The 15,568-nt window shown below is 39.2% G+C and overlaps 2 pseudogenes; one reads left to right on the top strand and one right to left on the bottom strand.

Moving 5' to 3' along the window:
* The first annotated feature begins 3,572 nt into the window (after window positions 1–3,572).
* On the top strand, window positions 3,573–11,807 carry LOC149176176 (GCN5-related N-acetyltransferase 8 pseudogene; annotated as a pseudogene).
* LOC149176177 (GCN5-related N-acetyltransferase 8 pseudogene) lies at window positions 3,952–5,151 on the bottom strand (annotated as a pseudogene).
* Window positions 11,808–15,568: the final 3,761 nt, after the last annotated feature.

Below are 15,568 nucleotides of genomic sequence, written 5' to 3' on the forward strand. Positions count from 1 at the left end.
TACCTTGAATGTGTAAATCTTCAGACCACCAACCTGAAATGTTGTTGATGAAATTTGGATGGGTGAGCCAGATATTTTCAAATCTGAAAGGTCTATTCCTGGGGGTACCTATGCCTTTGACCTCTAGTTGGACCGGCCAGTGATTTGATCCTCCAAAGGGGAGAATACTTGCTGCCATTTCCTTATTATTGAGCATAAGGTCCTCTGAGATGATGAATCTGTCTAACTTTGATGCAACCAGAGACTCTCCTCCTCTTTTATTGTTCCAAGTGAAGAGACCATTACTCGAAACAATGTCAACTAGCTTCATAGAATCCATAAAAGTTTGAAAGGCTAAGGAGTCTTTGTTTAGCGTTCTTGTGGCCCATTTTTTCTCCGATAGTGATTTGATCATGTTGAAATTGCCACCCAAAATCCGTGGTATATCTACATATCTTGCTCTGAGATCCACCAGAGAATCTATAAAATTCGTGACCAGATAGATGTCCCTATCCCCCACAGGTTGAATAACCACTGATAAATATTTTCTCGAAGCCTCAGCATCTATTATACCAATCTTTTGGGGGTTCCAAAGAGTAAGAATGCCTCCTGCTGTATTTTCTGCCTTGACTTCTAAAAACTCAAAACGATTGAGCCATTTTCTATATATTTCTTTAATTTTCTGAATGGAACATTTAGTTTCCTAGATAAAAATCATATCCGGAGCTTCTTGTTTCATTATGTTACTAATTAATCTTTGTTTCCTTTTACTACCTAGACCCCTGATATTCCAAGAAGTGAAATTCATCATTAAAGATTTGTGAAGGAGTAACTGGTTAGGTCTTTCATCTTACCTGAATCTATCATTAGCTTTCCACATTCCATCAACAACTCATTCTGCTTTTTTCTGCCTCTCTTCTTTCCTGGGCATCTAGGTGCTAATCCTAGTGTGTTTTTCATGGTTTTCACTCCTTCGCTACCCTGTCTTGCAGTGTTAATTTTCCTGTCCATCCCTATAGTCTGGGTTTTCCATAAGTACAACTGTTGTACTCTAGTGAACTCCTCTTGAGGTAACGAGTCTACCCCTCCCAAGGTTCCTTGTTTCAAGAACCCTTCCAAATCTAGGTTTTCTCTCTCAAGAATCTCCTGTAGTTCATGGTCCTCCATTTCCATCTCGCTTTGGGTCATTTCCTGGTCCATGTCCAGTTCTACATCGCTCATCATAGCCTCTTTCTGTTTATTATTATCCTTTGTTTGCTCCTTGTCTTCCTCTTTCTCCTTCTCCTCTGGACTTCCCTCCATTCCCGAATCTGCTTTTTTTTCCTCTTCTTCTTCCTCGAGCACTTGGTACCTGTTCAGACTAGCCTGAGGCCCTTCTGCTTGATGTTGCTTAAATCCCTTTTTTTCCCCCTTTTCCTCTATGGCTCACTTTATGAAAGCTTTCAGTATCTTTCATAGTGGTAGCTTTGCTCTTATTCTCCATTTTACTGAGAGGGAAATCCCTGAAAAGGTGTCCATGCTCATGGCATCTTCGACATCTAAATGGAATATGTTCATAATCAATTGTTTGAACCCATTCTTCATCAAAAACCTCCAAGATAACCTCATCCGGTAGGGCTCTAGATAGATCCATTTCCACACAAATTCGTGCAAAGGAAGTGTATTTTCCCCTTCTGGTGGCTTCAGAGGCTTTGACAAAACGTCCTAATTTATTTCCTATGGCTGTTAACGACTCTGTTTGCCAATAATCAAGAGGAAGGGAGTAAAGCCTTACCCATACCAGAACCGAGGTGAATGTCTCTCGCTCTGGGACAAAGTTCATCATCCACGACCTCATATAGAGGCCAGCAGCTGCGAAGAAGTAGGGCCCCCCTTCAAACACTCTGTCTTTATCCTCAATATTTGTGAAGACCACAGTGAAGAATCCCTTTGACCCAAGATGTAGGTCAATGCTTCCTTTTGGTTTCCAATGATATTTAATCCATGTCTGTAATGCTTTTTCAGTGGGCCATACTCCCATGAATTTACAAATGATAGCATATGTCCGCATGTGGTCCCTATGTGCCTGCAGAGCAGGATCATTCAGAACTACTCTGGGTCTGACTTCAGTTTTGGGTTTACATGGACCCTTCTGTGCCTTGGTTTTTGCCCCCTGTTCCTTGTCATCTTCCTCCTTTTCTTTTGTGCTATTATTCTCCTTTGATGTAATTCCCTCTTGCTCTTCTTCCATGCTTTCTTTCCCTACTTCAGCAATACCTCTGACCTCTTCTATTGGCTTCTTACCTCGGCTGGCTACAACCTGCTTGTAGGAGGGAGTGGAGCTCCCTCCTTTGCGCCCTTCCATGGAGTTCAACGCCTGCTAACGACTATAAACCCTAGCTGTTTGTTCCCGCCTCCTCAGATGACTATCCCTGCATATCCACTTTGTTATTTCAACTAATTTTTAATTTTATTTAATGGAAAACAAATGAATAAATAAATAAATAAAAACAATATCTTTTGCAATGCTACAGGTGCAGACAAACAAGCTGATATCCAGAGTCGAAATAAATGTATATCCAAAATTTTAGATTAGAAAGTTTGATGTTTTTTTTGTTACAAATTTGTTTGTAAAATAGTGAAAATTTTATTATTATTTTTATTAAAATTAAAAAAGAATTAGGAAATATGGGTTATAGTTATTAAGCTTGTAAAAATTTTAAGAAATTTTGGTTACAGTTGTCTATCTTCTTTAAAATTTTAGATGCTCTAATTAGTTTCTTTGAAAAACAAAATCACTAAATTCCAATAAAAAAATTTTGAAAAATAAAATCGCTAAATTCCAAACAAAATAATTTGAAAAAATTAACTTTCCAAAAAAATTTGTAGCTTCCATAGACAATTTTTATTTTCATATTGAAGTTATATTGTCAGTCCTAACCATTAGAAATTTTAGTTATAGTTGTCTAAAAATTTTAGATGCTCTAATTAGATGTTTTGAAAAATAAAATCACTAAATTCCAATCAATTTTTTTTGAAAAATAAAAGCGCTAAATTCCAACCAAAAAAATAATTCAAAAGAAAAAAACTTTCCAAACAAATTTATAACCTCCATAGACAAATTTGTAACCTCCAAGGACAACTTTTATTTTCACATTAAAGAACTTTTATTTTCACATTAAAGTTATATTTGTTCGTCCCTATCCATTAGTTCTGATTCTTGTGATTAGTCATCATCCCGATTCCGAGCCAACTTCAGGTGAGGTCGCCCGTCTGAAACCCACCCTGTGCTGCACGGCCCATGAGCTAGTCATTAAGATTTCAGAATGCAGATGTTCTGGATAATCCACATTCTTGTCAGTAATTATTCAAAAATTCCACAACTCTGTGGGGTCTATGAAAATGTTCACGTGTTCCTCCTCCTGCTCAGGCTGCTCCCAAGGGAGTAGTCTAACAAGGCGGAGGAATTGCCCGGTTTCCGTCACCGCCTGGAAAAACGTCCAGCTCCGGCCACCGGCAATTCCTCCGCCCTCAACCACCTTTCGCGAGCTCTGCCACCGTTCCACCCACCACCGTGGAACATTAATTCGTCTGACAGAATTCTGAGCGTGGGTATGGCAATTCGAATTTTCCCCACGGGCTCTACAGTGCCCCTAACCAATTCGACTCACCAGCTCTGCAGCTCACCAGCTCACTCCAAGGGAAAACTCTACCCCGCGCTCTGCAGCTCACCACCCAGGCAACAGACAGGCAACAAACCAAGGTGGACATCACCAAGCGACAGACAGGCATGTTCATTTTTCCACTCTTTTCACCTTCTCACTGCTCAAATTGGATTTTTTTCATTCAAAGCTCTCTACTCTCTTACGAATTAAGAAGATGTTCCTCACATTCTGAAGCTAATTCAACAGTTAGCTGAGTTCGAACGCCTAACTGATCATTGCAAGGCGACTGAAGAAGCTCTGTCATCAACCCTCTTTAGCACACATTCCAGTCCAGCACACACCATTTCACTCTTCCAAACCCCATTTTAGCGGACTGCCCGACCACTGCCTTGAAAAGAATGCTACCCAAACCCCTTCTCCTGTAAGGCTCTCTCACAAAAATATCCTCTATGTAAAATCCTGGCTTTGCCAAAAACGCCGAATAATTCCTGAAAAACAAAACAAAACCCACAATTGTCCTGTCGTTTCCCAGCCGAGACAAACGAAACCATTTCTGGGTCGTTCACGGGGGTTTTGAAGTTCACATTCTTAATCGTCTGTTCAAACGATTCATCTACGGTTTCGGGGGTCGGGAAGTTTTTATGACATATTTCTAGCAGGAAGGTTGTGGGACCTTGGAATGGAGGTGCACTAAAGAGGGTTGATGACAGAGCCTCTTCAGTCGCCTTGCAATGATCGGTCAGGCGTTCGAACTCGGCTAACTGCTGAATTAGCTTCAGAATGTGAGGAACATCTTCTTTGTTTCTATTGTCCTTCACTGTGCCAAGTGAGGTCAATTTCTATCGTTTTTGAAAATAACAAAATCAGAATGAGGATGATGAGTAAGTATCCATTTGATATTTTTCAAATTTAATCCCTATGCTTCGCTTGTATCTCACTATTAATGCATATGAACACTCAATCCATCATTGTGTTATTCCTTAACATGTTTGATACATAAAGATATCTCATCACTTGATGTTGGTTGCTCTACCACATAATCATCTTAGTGTAATCTATCTTCGCGCTTTGTGCCATGTGATGGGTTGACCTAAGATTTGATTGCACCACCGTGATGACTCAATCGCTTCTTTGATGCACCAGATGGATGGATCACCTTATTGGAGTCTTTTTCTACCTGTCCATGTGCTTCATTCAACTTCACTACTTCAAAAGCATTACTAACCTTGGATTCTACTACAGATTAATAGATGAGCTACATAAATTGTTAATTTCTACAATACTTGCATATTAGCCTAATTTTACAAAGAAAAACATATAAAACGTAGAATAACATAATTATTACCTTTGTAGAACCTTCTTTAGTTCATATGGAATATTTCATGTGAAATATGACAAAATGATGTAGGAAAGATGATTATGAGGGTTTCTACAAGGTAAAAGAGATCAGACTAATGTAGAAAAATGATAAAATGTTACTAATTATGGGCCCATCATTCCCCATACTTAATTTAGTGCATGTCCTCATGCAATTTGACAAAATTGCAATTTTTTTGTCAACTTCCTGATTTAGAGTATGGTTTCAGATGGTTAGATGACAATGTCCAGGTTGTTTTGGGTGCCCTTATTTTTCATGGCAACAAACCATCTAGGCTTCCTCACTAGTATATTTTCGTTCATAATTTTGATCTTTAAGTGTAGTTCCCTCCTATATTTCTTGAGTTTGGAATTTTTATGCTACCAGTGATACATCCTTTTGAGAATCTTGTGGTTTTTCTCTTTGAGCATTTCATTCTCTCTTTTGATATGTCTCTCTAAAACTTCTAGTTCTGTTACCTCTTATTTTGATGCTTTGATGATATCCTTTTCCATAGGAATGTCTAAAGGAAAGTCACACTACTCAAAATAATGTTCAGGAATATGAGAATAATCTTGTACCTTTTCATTATGTGCCTCTTGTTCCACGGAATTGATTTATTCATAGACCTATTGTTGAATTTTATCTCATCCTAGCTTTGTTGGTGACAATTAAGGCTTTCTTGCTTCTAAGTTTTCCATTATTTTAGGTGAAACAAGGTTATTCTCATTACCTTGTTTTTTCATGCTTCTTGTTACCCTTATGTATTTATTTTTATTTTATTTTTTAAATATTTTAATCCCATAAACAACCTGGACATTGTCATGGTCAAAGGCCAATGAGGTTTGAACCTTATCATTGTGTTTTTTGTTGTTGGATTTTTGATTCCTTGCCTCTAGTCAGAGATCTCGTTGGATTTTCATGACTTCATCAAGCTGATTTTGCCTTCATGGAATAGTATATGATAGCGTAGTAGATTGTTATGTTATTTTGAACATGCCCTCTTCATGATTTGTTGATGTTCACTGAACGATGTTCTGTCCTTTTATGCTTGTGATAAAGTGTTAACTGTCCTATTGCCCAAATCAACGTCGGTTGTTATATTTTAGTTGTGTGTTCAGTGAAAGTGTTTATTTTGATCTTGTGTGCTTGTGTATATATGCGTGTTGATGTTCCTGGTCACATATAGTTTATGGTCTGCTAGGATAATGATGGTGTTGATTAATTTTCAAAATTTTAACGTGGATGCTCTTTTTTTTCAGGTTGTTCTATAGTTCTGCTTCCAACCAAGATTGTCCATGCATTGAACCTCAATGTGGAAGACATAAATTCTCAGCCAAGCACACAATGTGGTCTTTTTCCAAGCATGCAATTCTCATCCAAGCACACAATGTGGTCTTTTGCCAAGCACACAATGTTTATCTATACAAATATTTTTTGTTGTAAAATGCATCATGGAAGTGATGGTCATGGTTGAAGGCTTGTATTTTATCTAGTCCATGGTTTTCCAACTTCCAGTTGTACAGCAAGTGATAAAGCTGTGATAGATTAATTTACCTTTTGTATAAGCATCATTACATGAAATGATGCTCTGGAAGCACAAGGGAAGTATTATTCAATACTGTGGCAGTTTCCACAGTCTTGAGGAAACAGTTCTAGCATTTTGTAATAAATTGAATATAATGAAATCCATTGCAGTGAATTTCTTGCTAGCAATCTGTTATATTCCAAACTTTTGATGTTTAGCTCCACTCCATTTTGGTATCTTCCTTTATATGTCAATAAAGAAAATCCGTTGCAATCACTGTACTCATCATTCCAATGATAACCCCTATAAATTATTAATTAACCAATTTAAGCTAATAAGGAAGATCCTTGCAAGTGTCCACTCTATTCCATCTATGTTCCTCGAACATGCCAATGAAAACACTGATTCATTCTTTGAAATCTGCTCCCCTCACCATATTTCCGCTGTTGATCAAATGGCTCTGCGATGCATATAGTAATGACAATGCTCCTATACCCACCTGCCCTTGATAGTTGAAATGGCTTAGGCATTTTCTAGGAACTACAAAATCCCATGTTACATTACACTTTATAAATGTTCCAAGAATTTTTGTCCTTGCTCATTTCCCTTAACAGAATCTATAAAATTTGAGAGCATTTAAAAATATCGATGGGGTTCAATTATTTGAAACAGAGTTTTAGGTTGTAGAATTCCACATAAGGTATATTTAATGAGCTTTTTTCATCATTTTTTATATTCTGCCATAAGAGAACCCCTTTTTTAGCATATCCACTAGCCAATACACATTTTTGCCATTAAAAGGATTGAAGCTCATCTTTTGAGGATTACTAATGCTTAGTAAAAATGATCTCAGCATAAGCTCATTTGGTACGAGAAGGAAGCTCATTTGTTGTCATTCTTGCTATTGTCTTTGCTTGATGGTTCTTGTTATCAATCCTAAATCAACTTTTTGTTTTCTTCAATTGTTCATGGGAATATATCGAATTCTATTATATTTAGTTTGGTTTAGATTGGGAAAACAATTGCATCAAATTATATTTCTTTTTAAAGGCAGGAAAGATGGGTATATGGAGTAGACATAAAATGTTCATGCTATATTTATTGTGACTTTCACATATGCCAATCAAACTACCCCATGATTCCAGTTCTACATAACTTGAACCTGGTAAGCAGGGATTACCGTAAGATTTCAATTATTTCTTTTTTTGGAGAATTGTTGCAGAGAAGAGAACCCCTTTTTTAGCATACCCACTGGCCATTACACATTTCTGCCATTAAAAGGATTCAAGCTCATCTTTTGAGGATTACTAATGCTCAGTAAAAATGATCTCAGCATAAGCTCATTTAGTACGAGAAGGAAGCTCATTTGTTGTCATTCTTGCTATTGTCTTTGCTTTATGGTTCTTGTTATCAATCCTAAATCAACTTTTTGTTTTCTTCTATTGTTCATGGGAATATCTGGAATTCTATTATATTCAGTTTGTTTTAGATTGGGAAAACAATTGCATCAAATTATATTTCTTTTTAAAGGCAGGAAAGATGGGTATATGGAGTAGACATAAAATGTTCATGCTATATTTACTGTGACTTTCACATATACCAATCAAACTATTTGACAATTTCCATAACTATATGTGTGAATGCCGGGGCTTTGTTTATCATAGTGTTGCCTTTGACTTATCTCTTGCAAGAAGCTGACTGCAGTTAATTGCATTGGTGGATCATAGGAGCTTGTTTACATGCTCTTTGTACATGAAGTCCCTGAGGGTATATCGCCATCCACCGTTCAGGTACTCCTTGCATCATGATTGATGTTGAAAAACAATAAATCCTATGTGGTGAGATTTTGATGGCAAGTAACTTCAATCATTTTACTGTTACAGTTGGGAACACCTATGGCATAAATTAGAGTTGAAGTGATTGCATAGAGTAGTATGAAATAGGTATTTGGGCTTGAATTTGATTAGGACAATTATTGTGCAGCACACCTGTATAATGACTAGGAGATTGAGGGTGTGATTAAAGGGGGAACTATGGAAGGAGTTTTGTGGCCATGTCTAGTATGCATATCAATTATGTGAGGATGCTCTGCAATTCAACAATTTGCATATTTCGTTATTGATAGAAGAGAGCAACTAGTGGTAGACACCCAGTATTCAAGGATCATCCCACATGTCAAATGACTGCCAAGTGATATATGACAAACAAAGATGGTAAAGGCTGGTATTTGCTGGGGCTGAAGACAATTCAACTTGGCATTAGATTTTAAAATCCAATTTTGAATGGATTGATGGACGAAGGTATTAATTAAATTCATTAGTTAGTGGGTTTGGTTTAGATATTGTCAATGTTCCATGGGGATGTGCCCTCTAGTGTGTTTCCCATACTTCAGGGGCTGTATGTCCCACTTTTGGGGAAGCTCAGGGAAATGATTCCCAAGTGTGGGGGATGCTTTTGCCCAGCTACACCCCCCCATCCACAGAAAAAAGATAAGGGGAAACACATGGGAAATGATTCCTGACCTGATAAGACAGAACAAAGATATGGGATTGAGTTTTGAGGAGTTTGTGACCTTGGTAATTAATGGTAATATTATTTCAAGATGTTTGAGAGGTGCCAATCTCATTGGAATTCATATGGAGAAAGTAAAATTTCATATCCCATTCATATTTCAGTGGACTTAACAGTTTTCCAGATTTTGGATTGTAGCATTTCCACTCGAATGTACATTGATGAATTTTTATGGGTTGAATCGCTGTTGTTGAGATTTTATCATATGGGGATCCCTATGTTAGGGGCCCTGATGCGCCCCTGTCCCCCATGAATTTCCCTAAAATTTGGGGTTTCCTACATGTTCCCCATGTGTGTTTCTCCACACACGCACTCTGCTGCCCTGGAAACTTGGTGGAACATAGGATATTGTGCATACTGTGTGTTCTATTATGACCAATGGTTTTGAAACTTGTAATTTTAGTCAAGAGCAAACAATTATGTTCGATTACAATCCATGATTCTGTCCCTATGCAACAAATGGCTCCTATCTGTTGTTGGTTTACCATTTAGTACCCAATTGAACTTTGATGGGAAGTTGATATGAGGTAGTGGGATTGGCAGCAGACACAAGCTGATGGAACAGAATCAATTTAGCTGATGTGTGATTCTTGCAAAAGTTGTGTGCTTTAATGATTGTTAAGGTATGCTGTCAGCCTGGCACTTATCTGGGTAAGACTTCCATGAATCCGTCCCTATGCAACAATGGATTGTATCCCTTGTTGATTTACCATTAACTACCCACTTAACTTTGATGGCAAGTGGAAAGTTGATCTAAGGTAGTGGGATTGGCAATTAATGCAAGGTTAAGGAGCATAATCAATTTTGCTTGTGTAATTTTTACAAAACTTGTTTGGTCTAGTGATTGTCAATGTATGCTGGAAAGTGGGTAACATTTTGGGTCTCTCAGTGTCAAACTTCCACTGAAGATGGAAAGAGAGAGGATTCTGAACTGCAATTTGGATTAGTCTTTGTAAAATTTAAATTGTTTTTCAAATTGTTGTTTTTTCCCTTGTTGAGAAGTTTCTAACTTGAGGGAATCAAATTTGATACGACATGGTAATAATGTTTGAACTATAAATTTAATTTGAAAATATATTCAAACTCTGTGCATGGCAAGTGTTGGTGGTAAGGGAAATCTTCTTAGGATTAATGCAAAAAAGCTTGTACCAGTGAAAAATTCTTTGTCCATGTTGTATCTAGTCTTTAAATCGATATGGATGCTACTAGTTGGACGATTTATTGGCCTTTAGCTATTCTCCAGTTCATAATTCATTTCTTGAATGATGTAGTATTTTATAAGTCTCTTCTTTACATACGTTGTTAGGTTTAGAAGCTTTGAACTCTTGCCTAGTTAAAAATGATTGCTCTATGAATAGATGCTGCAGGCCTAATTTTGTAGAATGCAAATAAGCCAAATTTAATTGGTGCTATATAGACTAGACAGAAGCCAATAACACAGCACAGTGAATGCAGATTAAAGGTTTTGTCAAGAATGTAAACATAATGAGGATATATGGAGTATAAAATGGTGGAAGTTGTACACATTTGCTACCAAGGAATGATAAAAAATGTGTTTTCTTCTGTTTTTAAAAATCATTATTCCTGTGATTGTTTCGAAAGTTACTAGTTTATTCCCTTTTACATTAAACTTGTTAATAGAAATATGTAGATCACTTAGAAATGCGATAAATTCCAAGGTAGATATAATCTTTTGGAAATATTATTAACAAATGAGGATTTTGTATTATTGCTGCTTCATTTCTTTGTTAGATTGTTAATGAAATAATGATAACTTTGTTCAATCTAAATTTGATTCTTATTCTTCTGATTGGATTGCACGAATAAGATAAAATCTACAGAAAGGTTATACAGGTTGGTTTATCTATAATTACTCTTTGGATTGCCTCTGCTTTCAGTTGATATACAGGAATGTTCACTTCTTACATGTAACTTGGAACATTTATGGCAAGCTTTTATGTATCATACCTGGGTTAAAAACCTCTTGCAAAAAACGAGGAAAATTTTCTAAGCCTTTTCTGTCATGTTAAATAGCAGTTTTCAATTTCTACACATCTTGTTAATACTTGAATTTTGAATATCTTAGCATGGTGAACTTGGTTTGCTTCAACAATACTCTTTCGTTTATATGCTTAGTTTGTGTTCCTGTATGGAAGGTGGTTCAAAATTCATCATATGCACTTACTGTTTTAAAGTTTTTTATTTGGTTTAATTTTTTAAATGTTTGACTACCTCACTTGGCATAGTGAAGGACAATAGAAACAAAGAAGATGTTCCTCACATTCTGAAGCTAATTCCGCAGTTAGTCGAGTTCGAATGCCTAACCGATCATTTCATCAACCCTCTTTAGCGCACCTCCATTCCAAGGTCCCACAACCTTCCTGCTAGAAATATGTCATAAAAACTTCCCGACCCCCGAAACCGTAGATGAATCATTTGAACAGACGGTTAAGAATGTGAACTTCAAAACCCCATGAACGACCCAGAAAGGGTTTCGTTCGTCTCAGCTCTGGGAAATGACAGGATAGTTGTGGGTTTTGTTTTGTTTTTCAGGAATTATTCGATGTTTTTGGCAAAGCCGAGATTTTACATAGAGGATCTTTTTGTGAGAGAGCCTTACAAGAGAAGGGGTTTGGGTAGCATTCTTCTCAAGGCAGTGGCCAGGCATGTCGCTAAAATGGGGTTTGAAAGAGTGGAATGGTGTGCACTGGACTGGGATGTGCGCTAAAGAGGGTTGATGATAGAGCCTCTTCAGTGGCCTTGCAATGATCGGTCAGTTGTTCAAACTCAACTAACTGCTGAATTAGCTTCAGAATGTAAGGAACATCTTCTTAATTCGTAAGAGAGTAGAGAGCTTTGAATGAACAAAATCTAGTTTGAGCAGTGGGAAGGTGAGAAGAGTGGAAATATGAACCTGCCTGTCTGTTGCCTAGTGATGTCCGCCTTAGTTTGCTGCCTGTCTGTCGCCTGGGTGGTGAGCTGCAAAGCGAGGGGTAGAGTTTTCCCTCGAGGTGAGCTAGTGAGCTGTAGAGTTGGTGAGTCAAATTGGTTAGGGAAGCTGCAGAACCCACGGGGAAAATTCGAATGCAAATGAGCGAAATGTGAATTGGTTTGGGGTAAATTTGAATTGCCATACCCCCGCTCAGAATTTTGTCAGACGAATTAATGTTCCACGGTGGTGGGTGGAACAGTGGCAGAGGGTGGCGGAGCTCACGAAAGGTGGCTGAGGGTAGAGGAATTGCCAATGACCGGAGTTAGACATTTTTCCGGGCAGTGATGAAAACCGAGCAATTCCTCCGCCTTGTTAGACAACTCTGCTGCCAAGTACTGCGAACACGTTCCAACGCCAAAACCTCCTCAATCGATTGCATTCTCTCCAAATTCAGGCTCAGGCGCCCTTCATAATTGCTGCCTGATACTTCAAACGAACTTTCCCACAAATCCAACTCCCCTTCCTCTCATATTTGATGACTATCACTCGACAACTCGTTTCTGATGCCGGATCCGGTCTTGACGGCGATGCAGCCTCCTCCATGGCCTTATTATTAAAATTCTGCAGAGAGGGCGAACTCGAAGGGAGTTGATCCGATGCATATTTGGCGGCGGCAAGCTGAATCCCCCGGCAGGAAAGAGTAGACGCAAGCGGAATGTCGGGCACCGAATTTGGGAAATTGAATTTGGCGGTAGGCCCTCTCAGAAAATACACTGCGGCATCGTAGGCACGGGCAGCCTGTGGTGTATGAGCCCAGCCATAACTTCGCTCGGGATTGGGGCATTCGAATTTCTGCTACCCAGCTCCCCCATTTTTGCAATCGGATTCCCTTAAATTGGCGGCACTTTTTCCCGCGATCCTCAGCTTCTCGAGCATGGGCATAGTCATGCTTCTGCGGGGAGGATTTCTCCATATTTGGTGGGACACAAGAAGCTCTGTGGTAGCAGGGGTTAAACACCGATTGGGCACTATGCAGGTGTATTGCAGTTTTTTAAGTAGAGGTGAGATGAGTAAGAGATCGTTGGGAGTTAATGACTCCAAATACAGATAAATGTTGGGCGATGGGTGGTGGAATTAAGATATGGAAGCGAATATATATAGTATATAGCGAGAGAGAGTACAGAAAATGCGGAGTTAAAAGCCGAAGCATGTGTCTCTATAGTGTACCGAAGAGCCGCCATAAGTACTGAAACGCTGAAGCGCGTTTCTCTATACTCTGCGGAAGAGTTGCCATGGCAAGGGATTGCTTTGAAATGAAGACGATGGATGGCCCAATTTTGAAAACGTGAATAGAATGTGGTCTTTACACGTTTGAGAATGGTTTTCCGCGCCGGGCCTGCGGAAGTCTTCAAAATTTTTGGTGCCTTGGATGTTTTTTGATGGTGCTCCATTTCCATCATACAAGATTTTTTGAAATTTATTTGCCCGGATTCCGACCACTTTTGACCATCGAGGGAACTCCTCCGCCTCGATAAACGACTCCAAATAGATTTGGCATTAAACATGTGCAAGATCTGTAGGAATCTAGTGAGATCTACCCACTGAAATGACATACCCTGACTTTTCGGTTTTAAAAATTTTGTAGTGAAATTTAATGGATGTTTCTTGGTATTTTTAGTGTTTTAGTCTAACGATTATGCATGTTTTTTTGCCCTGAAAGTTATGGAAATTCCGGTCATATTTTGAAAAAATCAGCGAGGGATTTTTGTGTATCTAATTAAAAATTGTCAAACTTCATAATTTGAAGTGTCTTGGAGGTTCTTGATGGTGCTGAATCTATTTCCACCATCAAAAACATGATTCAAACACTACCTTTGTAAGATTTTTTGAAAATGTTTTGCTCAGATTCCAGCGAATTTTGACCGTCCAGACCATTCCTCCACCTCCATAAATAACTCCATTCTTAATAAATTTGTGCCCATATATTAAATATTTTTTTTCTCGGTAAAGCTATCTATTCTATTATATTATGTACAGGAAAACATTACATTCAAAAAGACAGGTTGCCCAGGGCCGACCGTGGCACTTTGGGTGGCTTTTCTCGACTCAGAATTCGCCCTCGCAGGGGCAGCGCTACCAACATGACATAACACAGAATTGTTTTCAGACCATACCAAAATATCCCGCGCAGGGGCTTCAGAACAAAATTTCTCCCTCGCGGGGGCATCAAAAGACTCGTAACAGTATCCTTGCAAGGCCTGCTGCCCAGACCATAGTAAACATGGACATAAACAAGGACTAGAGAGACACAAACAGAGATATATAACCTAATCCAGACCCCAACAGAGACCAAGGACCTATACCAGACCTGAATGAGAGAAATGGTTGACAGAGTGTGCCGCTGGAAGCTATTCCTCTGGCTTTTCCTCAATAATTCTGCACCACCCGTGACCTTCTGGGTAGCCCTCCCACATTGCCATGGGGTTCTGCATGGATGTCGACGCCTTCTGCTCTTGAGGTCGAATAGGGGTCTGCTCAGGTTCCTTCGCTGGCGCTTCCTCTGCAATTTCCATTTGCACAACTGGGTGTTTCTCCCCACTGCCCTCTGGGTGTTCCTCTGCAATTCCCGGTTGCGCTCCTTCGTCATCTTCCGGAGGAGCCTTAGTGAAAAGAACCGATATGTGCGCGTTAATGCCAGAATTGTCCCTCGAGCTGCCAAGGGTGAATATGGCCGAGCCAAACGCTGGGAGAAGGTGCGATCCAGCATTGGAACTGCCAGCCTCCATGAATTGACTGGCCTATATAGGAGTGGCCCCTGCCCTTCTATAGCAATAACAACAGCAACAGTGATGGTGGGCATCCGCAGCAGGGTGACGTGAAGAACCACCTCGCCCCGAACCTCTTCTACTTGGCATCCTCTCCCTGGGTCGTACCATGGTTGCAGGGACGCCAACGGTTTGTAACCGGGCAACGCTTGAGGGCTTGTCTGGTTTGAGTCGCCCGCCAACTGAATTTCGTCCCCAAACTGTTCCGTGACAGAGCTCAGCCGCACAAAAGCAGCAATCCCCCGAATAAACAAGCAAGAAGTTTTCTTTGGCAATTTGAATGCCGTCACTACCAGCAAGAACAGAATCCTTAAAGAGACACTTACCCTCAGAGATCTGAACTGCGTGTTCTGCACTCTGAGTCTGAAACCGCAACATTCCTTCATACTTAAAACTACAGACATTCCCTCGATTCTTGCCCGCTTTAATTGTTCTCTGCAGACTCGCCATAGTACCTTGCTTCCTCATTAAGAGCTCTGCTCTGCGCCTCTCGTCTTAACTCCTCGGTGGCGAGGGGCATTAAACTCCCATTGCGTTCACGAGGTGGCACATGTCTGGCATGTGGCTCCTCACTGCCTGGCATGTTGACACCCGCATCTGGGGGCCCATATATTAAATATTAATAATATAAAACATATTAAATATTTAAAGACATTGATAATAATGCATTCAGAGGATTCTTTAAATTGATTGTTTATATCATGTAATTTTAAGTAAAATATATATATATAT

The sequence above is a fragment of the Pinus tabuliformis genome, chromosome 4_1 (assembly GCF_031772625.1).
Source record: "Pinus tabuliformis cultivar Carrire ecotype Pingquan chromosome 4_1, CPIR1, whole genome shotgun sequence".
Lineage (NCBI taxonomy): Eukaryota > Viridiplantae > Streptophyta > Pinopsida > Pinales > Pinaceae > Pinus > Pinus tabuliformis.